General features: G+C 41.4%; 2 pseudogenes; one reads left to right on the top strand and one right to left on the bottom strand.

Moving 5' to 3' along the window:
- Positions 1 to 12,341: 12,341 nt before the first annotated feature.
- Positions 12,342 to 13,965, bottom strand: LOC139479039 (arylsulfatase B pseudogene; annotated as a pseudogene).
- Positions 13,966 to 18,042: 4,077 nt separating this feature from the next.
- On the top strand, positions 18,043 to 19,944 carry LOC139478742 (arylsulfatase B pseudogene; annotated as a pseudogene).
- Positions 19,945 to 21,640: the final 1,696 nt, after the last annotated feature.

Here is a 21,640-nt window from a genome sequence, read left to right as displayed (position 1 = left end):
CATTATAGTACACGCACTGTGTCACATGCATAAATCATCGAAGGGTTTAGATTTCACAAAACACGTGATAGGATTGATTGATATTCAGGCTGATGTTTACATGTTCCTACATTCCAACCACGACCAAAGTTCATATACCATGAAGCTGGAATGTCCAAGGTAAACTGCGCAAGAGTAAACATGCAGAAAATAGTTCCCGCCCCAACGAACCTACCTCTTTCCAAGGTAATTTCGAATAACCTGACACGGTTTTGAACTATGTAAATGTAGACTTATAAGAACACATACATCAAGTTATGCATCAAATATATCAGTAATACACACCAAAAGACGTTCAAAACAAGGTTATTTGGCCTAGAAGTTAACTTAAGCTTCAGGTATATTGATGATCTTATATCGTTCAAAAATGACCAAATAACCAATTCCCTTCCACTGATTTACCCAACTGAACTGGAAATAAAGGAGACCAGTGGCACCTCATCTAGATCTGTTTCATATTTAGATCTATGCATACGGATTCAGGATGACGAAATACTCATTACCAGTCTATATGACAAGAGGGATGACTTCAACTTTACAATTGTCAACTTTCCCTTCAAGTCCATATTCCTCCAGCTCCAGCCCGTGGTGTCTACATTTCACAAGGTACAATCGAGCATGGTCTTTCTACCAAGATATGAAAGAGCGCCATACAATTCTTGCTCAGAAGTTGTTTGATAAAGGTTGCAACACCCAAGGCCTCAGTAAATCTATCAACAAGTTTTATGGTAGACATGTGGAGGTCATTTCCAAATGCAATTCCCTGTTTTAACTTGTACCATATGTTCACGTGTTTTTTTTACAGGTGAACAACTGACTTTCCTTTGCATGTGTTTGTGACGGATGCCACCAGTGGGGCAGGATATGCTCACCTTTTTTTGGAAATCCACTATTTGATAGTGATTCATAAACACATGCTCATGACATAGTCGGGATCGTACTCATATCAACTCTGTTTTTGCAGAGATTTCTATTGGATATGGAAAGGGTTTTGTCTTTAGATTTACTTCACTAGAAGCATTCCATGTAATGAAATTATTTGGTGAAAAGTACATTTTTGGTGTCCCTAGCCGTCATATTGCTGGGATGTTGCTAAATTCCGCGTAAAACCATATTCATTTACTCACTTTGGTGTAAAATAAGAATAAGTGATTTATTAAACAAAGGAGATAATAATAATAATAATAATAATAATAATAATGATAATGATGATGATGATATAAACTGATGATGATGATGATGATGATGATGATGACGACGACGACGATGATGATGATATAAAATGATGATGATGTATATATCATATTTAAATAACAAAGATGATAATGATGGTGACAACGGCGACAACAATCATGATTTTGATGGAGATGAAGTTATGTGTATCCAGAAATAAGGAGAACTACCCATTGATTCATATGAATCTTCTCATTCGGGCAGGTGTTCTTGTCACCTCAACCAGAACAACAACCTAGTTCAGACGCCCCCTGCATATCATTCCCCGCTCTACAACATAGCGAGTCTCTGACATACGAATATATTCTAGCTAATTGCAGTTTAAGAGTATAAAAGTTTATGTGTCAGTTTGAAGGAGACCCAGGGAGACTTAATAGTCTCCTAGTACAGTTTAACAACCAGTTAATGGCCGACGAGAATGTGCATCTGGATACAGTGGGGTCAGAGATGGACACTTGACCATTATGAGCCTGTTTGTTCACTGGAGGAGCTGTCTGGTCAGTATCGTCATCATATATCAAAATAATAATTTCGCGAAATACAGTACATCAAAATTAATGTTTTCTATCTCGCCTTCTGACAACTACAAGGGTGGTGGCGTAACGTTGTGTTTAAAGCGTTCGCTTGTCACGTCGAGGGCCCGGGTTTAATTCCCCACATGGGTACAGTGTGTGAAGCCCATTTCTGATGTCCCCCGCCGTGATATTGCTGGAATATTGCTAAAAGCGGCGTTAAACCATACTCACTCACTCCAACTACAACCAAATGCGATTTTTTATAGTGTTGTATGTAGAAGTTTCCGAATGTGTAGGTTGTTTGATGACTTACCGTGGTTAAGTGGTCTTGGCATTGTTAAGCATATACTCATTGCCCAAAATAAGGGAACGCAGAAATATTGAAGATCACTCGGATCACAAACAGAAGTTGGCGAATGCAGTGTTTGTACGTGGTGTGTTCACTGCATTGCCAAACAATTTCTGGTTAATTTACATAAAACATTTCATGCAAAACACAAGGTCAATGTACAGCTGTTCTTCTTCATGTTTCATCAGCATGCGTCCAACCTAAACCAAGGCCCCCTACAAGGTATTGCCTTACCTTAGCGGACCGAGTGTGCACTACAACAAACAGGTACGAACTATCCGTGTTTGGCATTCATTTGGCCTGCCAGTTTTAATTCTGATCCCTGACACAAAATGTGTTTCGATCCTACACATAAACCTCCTTCTGTAACATAAAGAGTTTGAAGAGCTTAATATGGTTATATCAATACATATCTAAACATGAAGTAAGACGAGTTCTATGGATAAACAACTTCTTTTTTACAATTAGTGCGACGTTTCGGTGTAGATCCTAACACCTTTATCAAGCAATAGGATCCTATTGCTTGATAAAGGTGTTAGGATCTACACCGAAACGTCGCACTAATTGTAAAAAAGAAGTTGTTTATCCATAGAACTCGTCTTACTTCATCACTCCAACTTCTAAATGCCACTGAAAGAAGATATCTAAACATGTTGAGAACTTTTTATAAAATCTAAACATATCTAGGGTTCTCACAATTGTTCCGTTCAGGGTCTAACACAATCCTAAACACGTTTAGATCTAATCGTCATAAAACTTGACACGTTCTAAAAGTGGAGATGACCAGTAAGTGAAGTTTTACGCCGCATTTCCAGCAAAAATTGTTAGATCTCATGATAAATGAAGGAAGAAAAATGTCCACTGAAAAGTCGAAGAGGCTGTGCCCATTATGTCATTCAGCTATAGAAAATGAAATTATTTTACCTTTGTATGTCCTTATTATTGTGACCTAAGAAGAAAGTTTATACCAGAACGCTATCTGTCAAATTACCATTACCTGCTTTTATTTCTCTTCTTTCTTCAAAAGATGATGCTGTCATATTAAAACTGGATATATATGTTAAAAATGCAATTTCCCTTAGAAACAAATTGTTAGACATGAGTATATATCCAAATATGTAAACTACTTATTTGTAACTCTCTTGTATATGGGCCGGAGGCCTTACATGCAATAAGTATCTTTGACTTGACAACTAAAATATATACCCATGTACATATATATTGATACGGTGGAAACTGGAAAATAAAATGGAAACTATTGTCTTTCATATCACAAGGTTTTTAAAAAAAAATTATAGCTGAGCGATATGAATCGAGCATCACTATCGACTGTCACGTGGCTTGCTCTGCTGTAACATTCGGTACTCTCATACTAATAGTGAGTGGTGACATGAGTGAAAAGCTGGTTATGTAAATGTTGCAGTTGCTGTTAATCCCCTGCTTTCATCGTTGACATATCAACATAAGGCTCCTAGAGATGTCGCTGATGTGGAGAAAATGCTGAGGCAGCGATATATGACAAGAGTTGTTCCAGCTGTCAGTCAGACTCGTTACTACTTTCACGCGCGCAGTATAACATTACATGCGGTGTTATTCACTAGCTGCTTGATTACATAACGTCATGCAACACCTGACGGCAATCATATTGCAGGAAAGTGTATCAGGATAGATACATACCATTAATTATAGTCTCCAGCATCAGGGGGCAATGTCCGATGAATTAAGGAAATGGAAAGAGAGAGGGGAGAAGAGAAGAGAAATAAGAGGAGATGAAGAGAAGAGAGTTTGGAGGAATAGAGAAGGGGAGAGTGGATGAAATAAGGAAATGGAAAGAAAGAGAGGGGATGAAGAGAAGAAAGGAGGAAAGGAAAAGAGTTGAGAGGAATAGAGAAGGGGAGAGTGGATGAAATAAGGAAATGGAAAGAAAGAGAGGGGATGAAGAGAAGAAAGGGAGGAACGGAAAAGAGTTGGGAGGAATAGAGAAGGGGAGAGTGGATGAAATAAGGAAATGGAAAGAGGGGGATGAAGAGAAAAAGGGAGGAAGAGAAGAGAATTGGGAGGAATAGAGAAGGGGAGAGTGAATGAAATAAGGAGAGGTAAAGATGGGGATGAAGAGAAAAAGGGAAGAAGAGAAGGGAATTGGGGGAATACAGAAGGGGAAAATGGATGAAATAAGGAAAGGGAAAGAGAGAGAGGAGATGAAGATAGGAAAGGGGGGAAGAGAAGAGAGTTGGGAGGAATAGAGAAGGGAGAGTGGGGGAAATAAGGAGAGGGAAAGAGGGAGATGAAGAGATAAAGAGTTGGGAGGAAGAGAGAGGAGAGGGAAGAAGCGATGAGAGAGGGAGAAATGTGCGTACGAGAAGCGGAAATGGGTATGAGGGAGGGGGGGGGGATGCCTCACGTTTTCACCCCCTTTCTCTCCACACGTCACCATCCACTCTCCCTTCTACCTCCCAACTCTCTTACCCATTTCTCTTCTCTTTCTCTAATTCCGTAAATCAATGATAACTTTTGTAATTCATTTTCTCGTAAAGAAATGACATCGTGCTTTACAAAAATGGTAATTAATGACAATTTCCACGACCAGACGCCTCCAAGGCCAACAACCCCGCACGTCCCGGCTCCATCATGTATACACAAACACGCCGAAATGGGCGCGGACTGACCGTTGATCTTGACCTTTCTTGTTTCTGTATATAAAAGATGCTTAAGGGGTCCACGTGTAACTTTCCATAAACAGATTGGTTGCCATCACAGCCTGTGATTGTAACGCTGCAGATAACCCGTGTGCCCTTGTTGAACATGAACGGGCATGATAATGTTGTTTCAACCATTCTCCTGTTTCTGTAAACAGTATCGCAATCATCACTGAAATTTATCACACTGGAGTGAATGTATCTGGCGCCACTGCGGTTTCAGCGCGCTTTATGATGAATTAAATTGACCTATATCAAGAAAATGGAGATTGAAATAGACTTTAAGCTGATACGGAAGCTAAATTTGATTTAGACTACTCAATGCATTCTTTGTACAGACCTCCAAATGCGTACTTCCGTGATGCGTTAGGATCATGATAAGGAGTAAGAGGTCACCACGTATTGAATCGGTTTAATTTAAATTTAAAATAAAATTATATATATGAATATGCCACAATTACATGTACTGTGTATGTGTTTACCACAAATAAACTTTGACACATACATTACTGTCATAAATAAAAGTTTCACGATATTGTTTTATGCATTAACTGTAGATGGTTATGATAATACATCTCACGTATAATCATAATCAGTGACGGTTTAATTTGGTTAGCTGTACGATTTCACATAATTCTACGTTTTACAAATACCAAATAACTCACATTCCTTTTCATATAAAAAAAATAAAATCGCACGTGAGTGTGACGTTAACGCAGGATCAGCATGTAATTCCTAGCTATATTTGACAAACCTAATCCAATTAAACAATTCAAAGCATATTTCGTTGAAATTCCAGTATGCTTTTATGAAAAACCGTCTGAGTAATCCCTAGCGTTCAGGCCCACGTGTACATCGCCTTCGTCACAATTCTCGATGCAACAACTACAGTCGCTCTCATTCTCACCTGGGCGACAGGTGTTAACAGACTCCATCTCGCAAAGAAGAATAAGGAAACAGAAAACAGAAATAAAAGATGAAGTAAACAGTGAAAAGAGATAGCGATACACGTGTTAGCCCGACCAGGTCTTAGATACCGTTCACAATTGAGCACAAAGATTTGGCATTGTAAAACGTGACAGATACCTGGTCGACCCAGTCAATCGCGCCTTACTCCAGGTCGCGTCCTAGCCTTGGCAACTTGTCCAGATTAATACACTTTTCCTAATCCCATGTTGTCCTATTTCCTTTCAGTATTTTCATAATCAACTCGCGCCTAATCTATTGTTATTCTTTTAAGCGTTGCTAATCATCGTATTCTGTATTAACAGGTGTTTTCATGCGTGTTTCGTGAAAGAAGACAATGCAGCTAAACTCATATTACCTGGCGAAGGTATTCCGACTTAAACTTACTTGGATTGCGACCAGACTAACGATCTGAAAATTCACATAACCTTCCCATACCCTCCCTGTTGCAAGTTATGTGGTGTTACATAGATTTTAACTTGGGTGGTGTTATTTTTTTTATCTGCCGTGTTTTTAAAACATGTCGCATCTTGTTGTTCAATTAGCCAATAGCTGCTGATGGCACGACGCCTCGTGGTGATATTGTAAAGCTGCCGATAGGTGGGAGTACTTGGCGCCAAACTGCTGCAGGTCCCGCCTTTAAGACTAGTTTTGTCACAACGGGAAGAAACTTTTAAAAAAAGACACAAAGGACAATGTTCCCGATATAATGCTTACGTACGCAGTGTTTTATATTTTCATAAACTGTTTTAAAATTAGAAGTAAAAATATTTTACATTTTCTGTGAACTATTTTAACATCAATGTTCAAACTTTGAGTTTGACATCTGAAAATATCAAAAAACATTATTTACTTTTTGCGCACCACGGTCTTCAGCAAGTTTGTGTTATACACTAAAAATCAGGAAAATACTAGGATTTCTTTGGATATCGCGTTTTGGGCGAGGGAAGTTGCCATAATTGCCATAATATCAGCGTTTACTGTCAACTTTTAAAGCTAACAAATGTTATATTTTGGATAACACTTTCTGAGTAAAAATTCTCGTACTTTTTTGGGTTGAGTCCCGTCCGGGATTCGAACTACCAGTTGTCGGACTATCATTTTTGTGGAAACTTCGGTCGCTGAGTAGGTTAGATCGCCGACTTGCGATTAGGTGCCTCACTCTGGCAGTGTGGGTTCGAATCATGGAATCATATCAAAATCAATGTATCTTACCGACCAGGTGACCCAGTCGTGTAAGGCGCCGCGATTCGCTGTGCAGAGTTGCGTCCCCTGGGCACGCCAGAAACCTATGATTGTGGGTTCGAATCCCGGTTCGCCCCGATAATGTTTCTCGGTTTGTCAGCACCATACCCGTGCTCGTGGGTTTCACCGAAATGGTAAACGTCTGAGACCTGCATCACTTCGGGCTTTCCTCCCACATTAAGCTGACACGCCGTGATGTAACTGGAAAACTGTTAAAAGCGGCCTTAAACCCAACTCACTCACTCACTCACTCACTCTTACCGTCCACCGTCCATTGTTGTTTTCTACACTAGACGTGTCAAGTCTTATAACATACACAGGGGCGGTCGGGTAGCCTAGTGGTTAAAGCGTTCGCTCGTCATGCCGAAGACCCGGGTTCGATTCCCGACATGGGTACAATGTGTGAAGCCCATTCCTGGTGTCCCCCGCCGTGATATTGCCGGAATATTGCCGGAATATTGCTAAAAGCGGCGTAAAACCATACTCACTCACTCGCTTCTAACATGCACAACATGTATTTGATCCGGAACTAACTTTGAATTCTCATAATATGTTCATAGCGATTGCTCCACGTTCTTACGATGTTTCAGACACCAAATTCAACAAAGCAGTCTATTTTCTTATTGCATCTTCCTTACAAGCTGTCCATGTTTGTGTTTATGAATGCCAAAGTCACTTGTGGTATTGAAATATCTGACTTGGGGGCACAGACCCGACAATGAGGGAGCTGTTGTGAGCGGCCGAAACCAACATCTCTCCAACAAAAATAACGTGAACGACCTTTACATTCCCCAACGTCCAACGTTCATTAACAAAACATTCCTGGTTGTCCACTAACAGTTGTCAATGACCCACTGATACCAAGGACTATAAAACCCCTTCCTTATTTGTAGAGGGCCAGCGTTGTCTTCTTGTTTACTGGACACACAACCAAGAGTTAAGATTCTCCCACGATTTGAAAAAAAACTAAACAAAACCGCCAGCCTGTTCATTAACCTCGTGTCCTCATCAAGATGACACTGGATACGATGAGTCATACGAGGACGCGGTAAGAATGTGCATGACAATAACAATAAAGTGAAACAGAAGGCTTTTTGTTTGCTGCTCAGGACCAGTCACTTCCCACTCGAAACCGTCAATGTGTGATTTTGCATCAAAATGTAGATTATGTAATGACTTTAATGAGACTGTCCAACACATTGTCAGTGGATGCCCAACTCTGGCACTAACACAGTATCTTAAACGACATGATGGTGTAGCTCGATCATTTTATTACCGTCTTCGGCATGCTTGTGGTTTTGACACAGAGGTCCACCCATGGTACGACCCGGAATATGTAGAGGGCGTCATGGAAAATGATAAATACAAAATTCTTTGGAATAGGCCCGTATACAGCCTCAGACATATCCAGGCCAACAAACCTGATCTTGTCTTTTTTTATAAATCCAATGAAACTATTTATATCATTGAATTTTTCTGTCCCTTTTGACACAAATGTGATTGACAAGATTCAGGAAAAACATGGCAAATATACGGACCTCGCTTTCGAAATTTCACGCTTGCATCCCAAGTACCAAATTGTTCGACTCCCCATTGTTCTCGGTGCCTTAGGTTTGGTACCTCCCAATCTGTTGACTGACATTTGGAGAGTACCCGGGTTTGCTACCAGGAATACAGCACTTCTGACAATGTGAGTAATGCAGACGGCTGCAGTGTTGGGGAGTCTTCACATTCTCCAAAAAGTTCTGGGTGGGTTTGACAAGGCAGCGCTTCCAGGGAGAAGTCCCATTTGCTATCTCGGCTGCTTGTAGAGGGGGCAAGGGTCCTGAGCTGATGATGAGCCTAACAAACCTGGCTGTGCCAGGATTACCCAAACCCTCTTTCTTGCATTTTTTATTTTAAACTGTAAATAATAATACAAATAATGATGATGAAGAAGAAGAAGAAAACTGAATAAGAATTCTTTACATTCTGTTGTATTGGTCTTAGGTATGAAATTATTTCAAAGAATTTTCCTAATTTAGTTGTGGGATGTCAGTATTGGGGGCTCCCACATTTCACCCCCGTGGTGTTACAGCGGCGACTCAGACGGCTTGTAGTCGATAACGTCGCTGGCGCACACGTCCAGGTGTGTCCATTCTTGCAAATACTTCTTTACTTTTGACATCTTTCTGTTATTTTTTAACTGGCTTTCGTGTTTGTTTATTTTTCTAGTTGGGATGTTATTTGGCACTGGTAGCCTTGTAAACACACATATACACACGTATTCCATTCTACCACCCTCCGGTGTAGGCTGAGCGGATGAACGCAGTATAATATCAAGTATATAAAAGTAATGCTTTATATTATATATTGGTAGCCACTGCAAACATATATATACACACGGTATTCCATTCTACCACCCTCCTGTGTAGGCTGAGCGGATGAACGCAGTATAATATCAAGTATATAAAAGTAATGCTTTATATTATATATTGGTAGCCACTGCAAACATATATATACACACGGTATTCCATACTCCCGCCCTCCGGTGTAGGTTTGACGGATGAACGTAGTATAATATCAAGTATATGGAAGTCATGCTTTATTTCATATACCGGTAGCCATTGCAAACATACATATACACACGTATTCCACACTCCCGCCCTCCGGTGTAGGTTTGACGGATGAAGGTAGTGTAAAATCAAGTATATAAAAGTCTTGCTTTATTTCATATACTGGCTGCCACTGTAAACATACATATACACACGGTATTCCATAGGTTTGACAGATATATACAGTATAATAACATGCTTTATTTCATATAACGTGAGTTATACACAAAGCAGGAAATGAGAGGAGCAATTTCGGCAGCCTCGAAACGAACCCACCACTCAGACAGACAGAGGCAGACATACATACATACAAACAGACAGAGGCAGACATACAGACAGACAAGGGCAGACAGACAGAGGCAGACATACAGACAGACATGGGCAGACAGACAGACAGAGGCAGACATACAGACAGACAGACAGGCAGAGGCAGACATACAGACAGACATGGGCAGACAGACAGACAGAGGCAGACATACAGACAGACATACAGACATACAGACATACACACAGAGAGAGGCAGACAGACAGAGGCAGACATACATACAGACGGACAGGCAGAGGCAGACATACAGACAGACAGACAGGCAGAGGCAGACATACATACAGACAGACAGGCAGAGGCAGACATACATTTATACATAGAGACAGACAGACAGAGGCAGACATACAGACAGACATACAGACAGGCAGAGGCAGACATACAGACAGGCAGAGGCAGACATATATACAGACAGACAGACAGTGGCAGACATACATACAGACAGACAGGCAGAGGCAGACATACACACAGACATGGGCAGACAGACAGAGGCAGACATACATTCATACATACAGACAGACAGACAGACATACACAGAGAGAGGCAGACAGACAGATAGATAGATAGATAGATAGATAGATAGATAGATAGATAGATAGATAGATAGATAGAACGACTGAAGATGTTCCTATCGTTAACTGTTTTGTATAATTAGTACCATCAAGGCCGCTGACCTACCGATGTGTCTGTCAACGTCTATTTGTCATTTTTATTTTTTTCGTGGTTTGTATATATTCTGAAAACAAATCTCCGTCTCCTGTTTCATATCGTCGATACTTTGAAATATTTACCCCATCCTCTGAAATTGAACCCAAGAACAAGGCATTGCGGCTGCAACCCACACTGAAGTCGTTTAGTGTGGGTTTATAGGCAAAGGGAGGTAACTCTAATCAAAAGTCTTATTAGAAGAAACGCTAGTAAAATACGTGTTTCTGTGTTAGTTGTTCGATTACAAGTTTTTTGACGCATTGATAAGCAACACATGGACTAGGTTTTCAATGTTTTCCAGCTTTATCACCTGTAATTGTTCTAGTCTGGAACAATCAAACCCGTGACTGATATAATGAGCAACGTCCCAAACCAATGGGATACGTGACACGCAATCAACGAAGACACCGAGCGTGACGCATGGATCAATTTTGTCGCCTCTTGCAATATTTATTCTAACCCGGGGTTCAGTGTCAGAAGACGTAAGACAAGAGATAACATACAAAATATATCTCTGCAATGTATGCACGCTGCAGGCCTCTTTACAATACTGTGGGGTCCTAAACGAGTATTTTTTGTCGCTTGGACATTTTGAGAACGTCCTGACGGGGATTATTTCAAACACTTCCCTGAACAAGGATATACATGTTTTTTCCTATTTTCTTAGATTTTCTCATTGAAATGCTATGCCATGGGTGCATATCTCCAGATGTAGCGCCCCCAATGCCGCTTACCCATAACGTGAGCAGCATAATACGCCATCATCGGAGGTATAAGTGTACATGGCTTACGTTACAAACAAACGCCGTCCTGTAGTCCAGTGTGATAGGGGAAGTACCCCGACATGAAGCAGTTTCTGGAAGGCGAGCACACGGGCTGGACATAGGAGGAGTTGAGGAAGACTCCAGCATAGGCCAGTCTTTCCAGGTTGGGGGCGATTGTGTCCAAGGTAGCTCCAGCTGTTGTCGTCAGCGACGATGAATGCGATGTTAGGGTGGGTGCATTTCACTAATTATTATATAATTAGTTGGAAAACGAGATTTATATTATTTTGTAAATTTTTCAATATTTTGGTACTGACAATCCTTTCAGTTTGCAAGGCGTGATATTCCGTTCGTCAGGGCCCGGCATTTGTTTACTTGTTTACCTTGACTCTGGTCCGATAACTCCTTTATCAAACTATTATATTGCATAAACACTCAGGCAACACGCCATGTCCATATGATAGCATTACAATATGTCTTATCATATTAAAGTTCCTACACGCTTCTCCAAAAAAGACTGAGTGGGCGACTATTGCTTTATGCTATTCGTGGTGTTGTAAGTATGCATTGACTAAATATTAATACAATATTTTCAAAACTCGGCTTGGGATAGGTCATTCTTTTATCATTACTTGTCACTATATCAACAATGTCACTGACTGTTCATGAACTATGTGAGTATATCATGCACCAGTAGTAATGTCATGTGCCTAAGACACTAGTTGATCGTTGCCAGATCATTCACTAGTTCTATGTATTCATTAAAAACGTTTATCAAATATGAGTTGTTCCTTAGAAGGACCATTAAGGAAAAACGTCATCGAACCAAAACTAAATCAGTACACAAACATGAGAATAGAATTATTTTTATTTAAAATATCATCAATACATTTCTACATAACGACAATGGGTAAAGGTGTTTAAGATAGCTAAATGCGGAGTAGGTGCTCGATAGCGACATAATCTTTAACAATGTTTCATGTTTCACTGATGCGAATCTGTAAATAATCAGAAGTCGGAAAAAGGCAGCATCAGCTGTTTCGTCTTCAACACCACCCAGGACTCCAGGCTCCACTGAAATATTTGGGATTAGAAGCTGGATCTGGTGCTGGGTCAAGTGCGGGGACACGACTCTTCTTGTACTCATCTAGCTTCTCTATCATCACTGCAGCTAGTTCTGGATACTCAGCTATTATGTCTATGTGTTCTGTAGGATCCGCTGTAATGTTGAACATCATGTATGGCGGAAACGGTCTATCGTCTGCTTCATACACACTCATGTCCATTCCCAACTTTGGCAGTGGAGCCCAGTTGTTATAGTTTCCAGGACTCCCTTGAATGAGCTTCAGATCTCCATATCGGATAGCTGACGAATTTGTCATATCGTATATGTTGTAGACAAACCCATTTCTCTTGCTCTTTCCACCATTGATGAGCATGTCGTACTGACTGACTCCGTCCATGTTGGGGTCTGTGTTCTCTCCACCAGCCAGCTCCACCAAGGTCGGGTACCAGTCCACAGCATGCATCATCTCCGTGTTAACATAGCCCGTCTTCTTCAGCAGAGTCTTACTGTAGACGAAAGCAGCTCCTTTCGTTCCCCCTTCCCACAACGTAGATTTAGCTCCCCGTAGAGGCAGATTATTTGCTGCATCAAAGTAAGGTCCTCCATTGTCTGATGTGAAGACCAGAAGCAAATTGTCCATAAACCCCTCTTCGTCAAGACTCTGCACAACCTTTCCAACAGCCTCGTCCAGGGCAGTTACCATCCCACAATAGATCCTCCGGTTAATGGTCTCAATGTTCTTGTACATGTCCTCAAACCTCTTGGGTACTTCAAACGGTACATGCACAGACTGAAAGGGCAGGTAAAGGTACAATGGCTTGGATTTATCGTGTGTCTTGATGATTTCAATGGCTCGTTCAGTGTACACATCTGCTGAATACCTCCCCTTGTCCTCTCTGTCCACGTCTTTATTCTTCCTGAAGTCTACACCGGTCATGTTCATTTCCGACCTCGTGTGATTGTAGTAGCCCTCATTACCCGAATAATAACCGACGAAAGAATCAAAGCCTCTTTCAGTTGGTGTGTACTTCCAGTTGCAGAATCCAAGATGCCATTTTCCAACAATATGAGTTGCGTAGCCCAACGATTTCATTCTTTGAGGTATAAGGGTGAAATTGATCGGCAGGTACTTAGGTTCCACCACGAACACCACTTGGTCCTGTAGTCCAGTGTGATAGGGGTAGTATCCCGACATGAAGCAGTTTCTGGAGGGCGAGCACAGAGGCTGTACGTAAGAAGAGTTGAGGATGACTCCAGCTTTGGCCAACTTGTCCAGGTTAGGGGTGATCATGTTTGGGTTGTGCCATCCAACGTCGTTCCAGCCGAGGTCGTCAGCGACGATGAATACAACGTGAGGCTTGCTACATTTTACTAATGTTAATGCCATCAGTTGGTAAATGACAGTGGAAATCATTTCGTATATCCTCACTCACACCGTTTTTCAGAGTAACAAATGTTAAGCAAAGGACCTCACTCTGATCCGATAAGGCCGAATCTAAGTCTGAATCTAAAATATGTATCGCAATACGCATGGTCACGTTTAAGTCAGCGTTATTTAGGATTTTGACCCGTCAGATAAGGAAGGTGTTTGTGAAACTGATTTACACTCTCACGTCACAGAGATAAGGCTCATGGTGTGACTCAAAATCAAGGTCAGCCCTGTGCGGATATATATAGGACTAGGTCACCGCACACTGACAATATCAGTCAGCAGGAAAACGCCTGGTGTTCAATATATACATTAGGCTGGTCCATACGTGTTAGAAATATTTCACACCAATATAAACTATCAGTCACCGAGTTTTATTCGATTTGCAGTTGGATCTCATTCTGGGCTTTGTATTCCTCTAAATAATCATATGTCCACATGTTCTGTTGGATGAGCTTAGCCTAGGTCTTGGTGCTTGACAAAAATGGCAGCATGTTCTGTTGGATGAGCTAGGTCTTGGTACTTGACAATATGCCCACATGTTCTGTTGGATGAGCTAGGTCATGGTGCTTGACAATATGCCCAGATGTTCTGTTTGATGAGCTAGGTCTTGGTACTTGACAATATGGCCGCATGTTCTGTTGGATGAGCTAGGTCATGGTGCTTGACAATATGCCCACATGTTCTGTTGGATGAGCTAGGTCTTGGTGCTTGACAATATGCCCACATGTTCTGTTGGATGATCTAGGTCTTGGTACTTGACAATATGCCCAGATGTTCTGTTGGATGAGCTTGGTCTTGGTGCTTGACAATATGCCAAATGTTCTGTTGGATGAGCTAGGTCATGGTGCTTGACAATATGGCCGCATGTTCTGTTGGATGAGCTAGGTCTTGGTACTTGACAATATGCCCAGATGTTCTGTTGGATGAGCTTGGTCTTGGTGCTTGACAATATGCCCACATGTTCTGTTGGATGAGCTTGGTCTTGGTGCTTGACAATATGGCCGCATGTTCTGTTGGATGAGCTAGGTCTTGGTGCTTGACAATATGGCCACATGTTCTGTTGGATGAGCTAGGTCATGGTGCTTGACAATATAGCCGCATGTTCTGTTGGATGAGCTAGGTCTTGGTGCTTGACAATATGGCCGCATGTTCTGTTGGATGAGCTTGGTCTTGGTGCTTGACAATATGCCGCATGTTCTGTTGGATGAGCTAGGTCATGGTGCTTGACATTATGGCCGCATGTTCTGTTGGATGACCTTGGTCTTGGTGCTTGACAATATAGCCGCATGTTCTGTTGGATGAGCTAGGTCTTGGTGCTTGACAATATAGCCGCATGTTCTGTTGGATGAGCTAGGTCATGGTGCTTGACAATATGGCCGCATGTTCTGTTGGATGAGCTAGGTCTTGGTGCTTGACAATATAGCCGCATGTTCTGTTGGGTGAGCTTGGTCTTGGTGCTTGACAATATGCCCACATGTTCTGTTGGATGAGCTAGGTCTTGGTGCTTGACAATATGCCCACATGTTCTGTTGGATGAGCTTGGTCTTGGTGCTTGACAATATAGCCGCATGTTCTGTTGGATGAGCTAGGTCTCGGTGCTTGACAATATGCCCACATGTTCTGTTGGATGAGCTAGGTCTTGGTGCTTGACAATATGGCCACATGGTCTGTTGGATGAGCTAGGTCTTGGTGCTTGGCATTATGGCCACATATGCTGTGATTATGATGCGTAGACTCGTCCTGCACTTAAACGACACTTTCTGTGACATAACTAAGATTACTTTGTGGAATGGAGCCAAGGTGGTGGTTTTTATATACGCTGATTGCTGATTAAAGCATCTCTTGCACTAACGAGTAAACACTTTGAAATGTATAAATCAGTTCCAGATGTAAAATGGTGTTGCAAGTGAAAATGTTCAGAAATCACACGGTGAAGGATTCAGCAGGTTCGTAATGCAAGGGAAGTAACTCTATACCGGATAACTTTTGAAGCGTACATAAAATCCTCAGAAATGCAAACGATACTGCATCAACAGCCGGTCATGTCATTAACATTCGCGTTCACAACTGCGTTGGAAGCTTTATTTGGCCCTAATTCGAATATTTGAAGACACCAACAAACTCACCAACTCATCAGTTCACCAACTCATCTGCTTCCACGATTATTAACGACGACCTTAACGGCTTTGCAAGTTCATATACATGATAAGAAATTTCAAACAATTTTAAGATTTTGTTTTTGTTGCCATTGCCACACTTTAACTGAAGAAATAACTCAACGCTTCAATTATTCAAGTATTTCATAATGAATTAGAAATCTAAAATTTACAGGAAACACGTATGTTTATCAGCAGTCCTATTTATATTGCAATCTCCTGTCTGTCAATCTTTACGTCTGTCGCTGCTCTGTGTTTTCTAACTGGCACTGGTACCGACAAGTCACTTTCAGTGCCAGGCCAGGCCTTTGAGCAAGAGTCATTTGACGCTCTTTAAACTCTGGGAAGAAAAGTCATACTCGACTGTATCTAAAGAGTTGTGAAATGTATGGACACCAAAGGCTGGAGCTGCTGGAATATTGTCCACACAGATAATCACAGAATTCCAGGACACAGCTGCCAGAACTTGTCTCATTTTACTGCAGATAATAGCCCACAACACAACAGACATTGATAACACATATAACATTCAGTCCTACTCTTTTAACATCTATCAAACTGTACAAGAGACGGTTAAATAAATTAAAGGTAGCCATCGAGTGTTCATCCCAATCACTGCTTAATGCCAAAACGAGGCTTACATTATTGTATCAATTTAAAGCGTCACGGGGTTCCCCATTACGTCACATATGTCCCTGGTTTGCGAGATACGTTCAGTAACAAGTTGTAGTAGACGTTATAACACCGAAGTCGTGTGCAAAATGGGAATTCAATTGTGATGTATTTAGTGAGTGGGTATGGTTTTACGCCGCTTTTAGCAATATTCCAGCAATATCACGGCGGGGGACACCAGAAATGGGCTTCACACATTGTACCCATGTCGGTTATCGAAGCCGGGTCTTCGGCGTGACGAGCGAACGTTTTAACCAATAGTCTACCCGCCCGCCCCGTGGTGTATTTAGTCCACGTTTTCCTTTGGGGTCTTCCAGACTTTCGATATGAAACATAAAGATGTGGTATAAACATAATTTTTATAAGCATCGGTACAAAGCGTACACATACAACCATGTTTTATCCTCCAGATATCTACTTAGGAGTCACGAGTGAGTATGGTTTTACGCCGCCTTTAGCAATATTCTAGCAATATCACGGCGGAGGACACCAGAAATGGGCTTCACACATTGTACCCATGTCGGTTATCGAAGCCTGGTTTTCGACGTGACGAGCGAACGTTTTAACCAATAGGCTACCCGACCGCCCCTCGGAGTCATGAACATATCACTAATGACGAATGTGAAGGCACGTCTATTACCCAAAGTTGCCCACTGTTATGTAACATTTAAAGTCTTTTGTTCCTTTTTTATACCTTAGAGGTCTGGAAATAATCGGGTGTGGACAAAAAACCAACAACCAGGCATATTCCTGAACTCTTCTTGACATCCAGACACATACCACAAGTCGAAAACATTGGAAGTATTGTCAGTCATCACATAACTGTAACATGCAACGTCGTTACACACACCGACTGTCCAGGTGCATATTTGGAGATAACCAAAGTATATGACATTGAAAGCTTCATAACTTTTAAGAAATTCATGCTAAGGTAAGCTTCATAACTTTTAAGAAATTCATGCTAAGGTAAGCTTCATAACTTTTAAGAAATTCATGCTAAGGTAAGTCACACGGGGATCTGCTGTAAGATCTTGAAAGAATTCATATGAACGCCGATCCCACACGAGATCCCAAATGTATCTCTTAAACAGCCCATCCCAGAAATATAAAATGGTCTGTCAGATTTTGTATGTAGACTGGATATGTTTTTCAGCTGAATCCGCGCAGCCCAAATTTTTGGGTTTATCTTCGTGGAAGGAATGCAAGATCTAGGTTAGTCACGATGTATGTTATCTATTACAAACCCTTAAATAGCAACACATTCTATTCATTTGGCAGATGCAAAATGAATCTTGTAGTGCTTCTTGTTCTGACCCTTTTCACGTGTGCTTATGCAGAGAAACCTCACATTGTATTTATAGTCGCTGATGACCTCGGCTGGAATGATGTCGGATTTCGGAACCCTCAAATGATCACCCCTAACCTGGACAGACTGGCCAAAGCTGGAGTCATCCTCAACTCTTCTTACGTTCAGCCACTGTGCTCGCCCTCCAGAAACTGCTTCATGTCAGGATATTTCCCCTATCACACTGGACTACAGGACGGCGTTGTTGGGATAAACGCAGCAAAATTCCTGCCGGCCAACCTAACAACACTTCCACAGAAACTGAAACAACTTGGCTATGATGCTCACATGGTTGGAAAGTGGCATCTTGGATTCTGTAATTGGAAATATACACCCACAGAGAGAGGCTTTGACTCCTATGTTGGATACTACTCTGGAATGGAGGAGTATTTTAATCACACGTCACATGATCCAAAAGGTGACGTGGGGTTGGATTTTCGCTTCAACAAGACTGTCTATAGAGACGCTAATGGGATCTATTCTGCGAATGTGTATGCTAAGAGGGCTGTTGAAATAATTGAGAACCACGACAACAGTAAGCCACTTTATCTATACCTTCCATTCCAGTCTGTACATACACCTCTTGAAGTTCCAGCTAAATATGAAAACATGTACAAGAACATAGAAACCAAAGGCAGAAGGATTTATTGTGGAATGGTGAGTGCGTTAGACGAAGCTGTTGGGAATATCACTAAGGCATTAGAAGACAAAGGTCTCATGGACAATCTATTGTTAGTCTTCACAACCGATAATGGTGGTCCTTCATTTGTTGCTGCCAATAACTTGCCTTTACGAGGAGCCAAGGCTACTCTCTGGGAAGGGGGAACGAAAGGCACAGGATTCATCTACAGTAAAACACTTCTGAAGAAGACGGGCTACCTCAACACTGGAATGATGCATGCTGTGGACTGGTACCCGACATTGGTGGAGCTGGCTGATGGAGAGAACACAGACCCCAACATGGACGGTGTCAGTCAGTACGACATGCTCATCAATGGTGGACCCTCCAAACGGAACGAGTTCGTCTACAACATCTACGATGTGGAGGAAGCAGCTGCCATAAGGTACGGAGATCTCAAACTCATGCAAGGGAGTCCGGGAATTCACAATGGTTGGGCTCCTTTACCACATCTGGGAATTGATGAACGTGTTTATCAAGCTGATAACCAAACATTCCCTCCCTTCATGCTGTACAACATTACTGCAGATCCAACTGAACATTTCGACCTCTCAGCAACGTACCCTGAGCTATTGGACATGATGAAGAAGAGGCTGGAGAACTGGAAGAAGTCCCGTGTCCCGGCCCAGGATCCTACTCCAGTACCTAGAGCGAAACCTAAATACTACGGCGGTGTATGGAGTCCAGGCTGGTGTTAATGTCTCTTTCAAGCAGACACTTCATCTTAAACAAATAAGTTTATACTACATTCAAAATACGAACTGTCACACTAACTTGTCTTAACTGCATGAACTATTAACTATTGAATATACCGTTGTTAATTTACATGACCAAAGAAACATCACATCTTGTCAAGACATCCAATTAACATCCACATTAAATAAATGGCAATTAAATGGGCCAGGATGAGTTTACGTTATGAACATTCTCCTGATAGTATTCAGGTCTACTATGTGTTGGGATGAAGCAATGTAGGTGTTTATCATCTTGTCACTTACCCTAATGTGCTACTATCTTCACCAGCAGCACAGACATAGACGCACTGGACTACTTTTCGAATTTTAAATTTCGATGAAAATATATGAAAGAGGCCGGTTAATAATATTTTTAATATTCATCACATACTATGCAAATTAATAAGTAAATAAATGTAACAAAAATCATTTCCATTGTTGGATTCCGTCTGTATCATAAGCACGTTTTTACGAATCACTATCTAGTAGTGACAATAGTAGGTTTTCGTTAAAAGGAGAGCGTATCCAACCCTACCGGTGGCATCAACAACAGCCACATGTAACTACAAAACATCAACTTCAGCCAGTCCCATGTATCCCCTGAAACAGATTTTATCGTCCGTAAAAGGCAAATTAGCTCTGAATGGATCAGTAAGGTATTCGGAAAAAAGGTTAAGCATGGTCTGCCCTACTGTTAGCACCCGGTACTCACACAATTTGTATAAAAAACACAAATGTTTCTTTGACCAGCATTGGTGTTGCAATGCGACGGCGGACTTAAATCTAGTGATGCACCGGCCATTCCAAGGACATGATAGCGCATTCACTGTTATGTTCACTTTTATTACGCCTGCTGTGTACAAGTGAAGAGCTTCTGCTCCTTAGAGTAAGTGAGTGAGTGATGATGGTTTTACGCCGCTTTTAGCAATATTCCAGCAATATCACGGCGGGGGGCACCAGAAATAGCTTCACACAGTGTACCAATGGCGGGAATCGAACCGGGTCTTCGGCGTGACAATCGAACGCTTTAACCACTTGGCTACCAGACGGCCCCTCTGCTACTTAGAAGTAAGATCAACGTTTGAAGGCATGTCAGTTGTTTACCTGAAAATGCACAGGGATATATAGTACAAGTCAAAATAGTGAATTGCATCAGAGATAATTTTTGTCAGTGATGCGTCAAATTTTGATATGTCATCCATAAAACTTGTGAAAGCGTTACTAAGGTTATAACCCTGATCAAACCAACTTTTGATCAAGAGACACATCACGCTCCTTGAAATCTTCGTGGAAAGACCATGCTCGATAATGCTCTAAAAGTAGTGAAACATAGACACCAAGTGCCGGAGATGTTGAAATAGTGCTCACACAGATGACCACAGCATTCCACGACACATCTGACATTAATAATTCCTTTATAAATTTATATTTATATCTTACTACAGATAATAGCCCTGGCGCTCATGTCTATAACATGTACCCACAACACTGGACCATACCTTGATAACACAGGTATTCCGTCCCAGTCCTTTAACGTCTATCAAACTGTACAAGAGACCGTTAAATAAACTAAAGGTAGCCATCGAGTGTTCATCCCAACCTCTGCTTAATGCCATCACGAGGCTTATTGTATCAATTTTAACGTCACCGTGTTACCCACACGTCACACACACAAAGTGTATCACAAAACCCATGTTTTATCATCTAGATATATACCACGGACCATGAACATATCATTACTGGCTAATGTGAAGGCACGTGTATTACCCTAAGATTTGTACTGGTCGAAATAATTTTAGGTCTTTTTTTAGTTGTTTACCGCTGCAATATTCCATGTTATATAACGGCGACCAGGAAATGAACGAGTGTGGACCTGACAGTCCAGTGACTGGTTCATATCATAAGCAACGATCCTGACTGGGTACGATGACACGCAACCAACCAAGTCTCCGAGACTGTCCACGCGATCCATTACGTCACATCGTACGACAAACATATGTTATTGGGGACCAATTATATAAATCAAATACAAAGATGTGAATTAATTATCATCTTTTGCAACATCATGGTGGCAAAAGGGATATTCATAAACCACTTGACATCCAGACCAATCCCGTTGAAACAT

Source organism: Haliotis cracherodii, unplaced genomic scaffold (assembly GCF_022045235.1).
Source record: "Haliotis cracherodii isolate W230 unplaced genomic scaffold, xgHalCrac1.p SCAF_4, whole genome shotgun sequence".
Taxonomy (NCBI): Eukaryota; Metazoa; Mollusca; class Gastropoda; order Lepetellida; family Haliotidae; genus Haliotis; species Haliotis cracherodii.
Note: the sequence above shows the minus strand (reverse complement) of the source record. Positions and strands in the feature narration are given on the sequence as shown.